At 40.4% G+C, this 3458-nt stretch overlaps 1 pseudogene; it reads left to right on the top strand.

Moving 5' to 3' along the window:
• Positions 1–279: 279 nt before the first annotated feature.
• LOC110295942 lies at positions 280–3094 on the top strand (annotated as a pseudogene).
• The last annotated feature ends 364 nt before the right edge of the window (positions 3095–3458 follow it).

Genomic DNA, 3458 nt, shown 5'->3' with positions numbered 1-3458 from the left:
AAAGAGGTGCGGGGGACATTCTTTGCTTTCTAGAAGAGGGTATAAATCATTAGGACATCAGATATGAGTAGAAATAATATGTTCTAAGAGGTAGAGCCCAGAGTATTTTTAGGCCATCTGAAAGGTTATAAGGAAGGCAGTGTTCTGCCTCTGCCTAGAACAAGAGATGAACAAGCTTTGAAGACACAAAGCTAGGACAATGATGAACTACAATCAGCATAACAGTCCTATACAACCTGAGAACCAGTTTATGCTGTAGTGTATTGTCCACTGGCGGAGATGAGTAAAGTCTAGGCCTGATGATTGCATTTGAAATATGAGCTTCTCATACCTTTTCATACTGGTGTCATGCCCTTATAATGTCCCTCCTCCATTATATCTAAATTACTGGGTAGTACCAAACAATTCATATACACACATACTGTATATGTATGTATGTGTGTGTGTGTGTGTGTGTGTGTGTATGTGTGTGTGTGTATGTGTGTATATATGTGTGTATATATATATATATATATATATATATATAATTAGAACATGCATATTATGCATAAATATGCATACAATTCTTGCTGCTCTTTCAACAGACCTGATTTGGTTCTTACACTACACAATACTTCTTGTGACATCTGCTCCAGGGGATCCAATAGATACTCTGGGCCTCTTCAGATACCAACATGCATATGTGCATACCCAACACATACACATAATTAAAACAAAAAAATCTGAAATAGTAAAATAGAAGATTTATAACATCTTACCAAAAGTTAATTTTTACATTCAGCCTTCCTGCGTGAATAATTTAAAAGAAAAAATACATTTGTAGGCCTTGATTCATATTGATTAAGTGAATATTACAAAATGTACCAGATAATAGGAACTAGAACACAAACATTCATTCATTTATTTTCTCATTTTCTCTCCCTTCATATCTCTATGTCTCTCTGTGTCTCTCTCTGTCCCTCTGTCTCTCTCCCTATTTCTCTGTCTCTTATTATCATTATCTCATCAAATTAAAAGTTTACATGTGATTTAGTTGTGCTTGTGTTTACGTGTTTGTGCATATGCTTATGTTGTAGGAGAGTTTTTAAGGTCTTTGTTGCTTGGTTTAGAATAGAGTAAGAGAAAAAAATCAGTCAAGAGAGCAGTCAGAAATGTGTATTTGGTTGGGGTGATGAGTAAATAGAAAGATATATTTTGGACTCGTGGTGAAAGTCTGGCGGTAGAGTGTCTGCATGGTGACTGACGTGCAGTGATATCTCCCACAACTATACCCAAGGTCGCCGATAATTGCTCCTTGGCTTCTCCAGCCTCGGTCTGGGGAACCCAGCACCTCCATCTTTGCTGCAGCGACTTCACACGCCAGGCGCTGACTGGGACTGCCCCGCTAATGGTCGAGTCACAGGAGGATAATTTGAGCAGCCTGACTTTGAACAAAAAAGATCTCACAATAGAAAAAGAGGTGACCAATGGACAAGAAGTCAAATACACTCTTGGAGAAAGTCAAGGTTACAAAGGGTCACCGATGGAAATCTCTCTTCCCATCACTCTGAGCAAAAATCAAGTGGTTGTTATAGAAATTTCCTTTGAGACATCTCCCAAAATCCTCTGCTCTTCAGTGGCTCACTCATGAATATACATCAGGAAAACAATATCTGTATCTCTTTAGTCAGTGCCAGCCCATCCACTGCACGGCAATCCTCCCTGGCCAAGACACTCCTGTGAAATTAACCTACACCACAGAGGTGTCTGTCCCAAAAGAACTGGTGGCTCTTATGAGTGCCATCCATGATGGAGAAGTCCCTGACCCAGAAGACCCCAGCAGGATGATTTACAGATTCAGCCAGAGGGTTCCCATACCATGCCAACTGATTGCTTTGGTTGTTGGAACTTTATAAAGCCAATTGGCCTAAGAACTCTGGTGTAGTCCGAGAAAGAGCAGGTGGAGAAATTTACTTATGAATTTTCTGAGACCGAATCCATGCTTAAAATTGCGGAAGATCTGGAGGGACCCTATGTTTGGGTGCAGTATGACCCCTTGGTTCTGCCCCTGCCCTTCCCGTATGGCGCTATTGAAAACTCTTGTCTCCTCTTCTTAACTCGTATGCTACTGGCAGGTAACAAGTCACTCCTCAACGTTGTTGCACATGAAATATCTCATAGCTGGACAGAAAATCTAGTGACTAACAAGACGTGGGATCACTTTTGGTTAAGCAAAGGACATACTGTCTATTTAGAGTGCCACATTTGTGGACGGTTGTTTGGCGGAAAAGTTCAGACATTCCCATGGTTTGGGAGGATGGGGAGAGCTACAGAATATGATAAAATTTTGGGCGGAGCCCCAGCCCTTCACCAAGCTCGTGGTTGATCTGAAGGACATAGACCCCGATGTAGCCTGTTCCTCCATTCCCTATGAGAAGGTCTTTGCATTACTCTTCTACCTTGAACAGCTTATTGGGGGACCAGAGCTGTTTCTTGGATTCTTAAAGGCTTATGCTAAGAAGTTTTCCTACCAAAGTGTAAGCACTGATGACTGGAAGAGCTTCCTATATTCCCACTTTAAAGATAAGGTGGATCTTCTCAATCAAGTTGATTGGAATGCCGGGCTCTATGCTCTGGGCCTGCCTCCTGTCAAGTCCAATTATAACATGACTCTGACACATGCTTGTATTGCCTTAAATCAAAGATGGGTCACTGCCAAAGAGGAAGATTTAAACTCATTCAGCATTGCAGACCTGAAGGATCTGTCATCCCATCAGCTGAATGAGTTCCTGGCGCAGGTGCTTCAGAAGGCACCTTTTCCCTTGGGGCACATAAAGCAAATGCAAGAGGTGTACAACTTCAATGCCATTAAAAATTCAGAAATACAATTCAGAGGGTTATGGCTCTGCATTCAATCGACATGGGAGGAAGCAATTCTTTTGGCCCTAAAGTTGGCAACTGAACAAGGAAGAATGAAAGTTACACCACCTCTATTCAAGGATCTCACTGCCTTCTACAAATCCCATGATAAAGCTGTCCGCACCTACCAAGAGCATAAAGCCAGTATGCATCCGGTGTCTACGATTCTGTGGGGAGAGATCTCAAAGTGGATTGAGGAACTGATTGTTGCTGGTTTCAGAAAATTTCTTTAAAAAAAAAATTGAACCTTTTAAGAAATACAAAATTTTAGCTCTCAAAAAAAAAAAAAAGATATATTTCCTTTTTAGTTAACAGATATCTTTGGAAGAAGTGAGGTAATAGGATGGAAAAGAAGTTTGTTGTAGACATATCACATTGGAGGATACTTTCATAAATTTGTGGTGACATTATACTGACAAGCTTGGAGATTGTGTGGCTGTATCTAGTAAAGTAAAATATCTACATATTCAGGAATTCCACTTTGCAAGATGCCTAAGTGGTATGTAAACATGTCACCCAATATATATACAACATACATAAAATAGACATCATATTCACAA

Source organism: Mus caroli, chromosome 1, assembly GCF_900094665.2.
Source record: "Mus caroli chromosome 1, CAROLI_EIJ_v1.1, whole genome shotgun sequence".
Taxonomy (NCBI): domain Eukaryota; kingdom Metazoa; phylum Chordata; class Mammalia; order Rodentia; family Muridae; genus Mus; species Mus caroli.
This window is presented reverse-complemented; position numbering and strand designations above follow the sequence as displayed.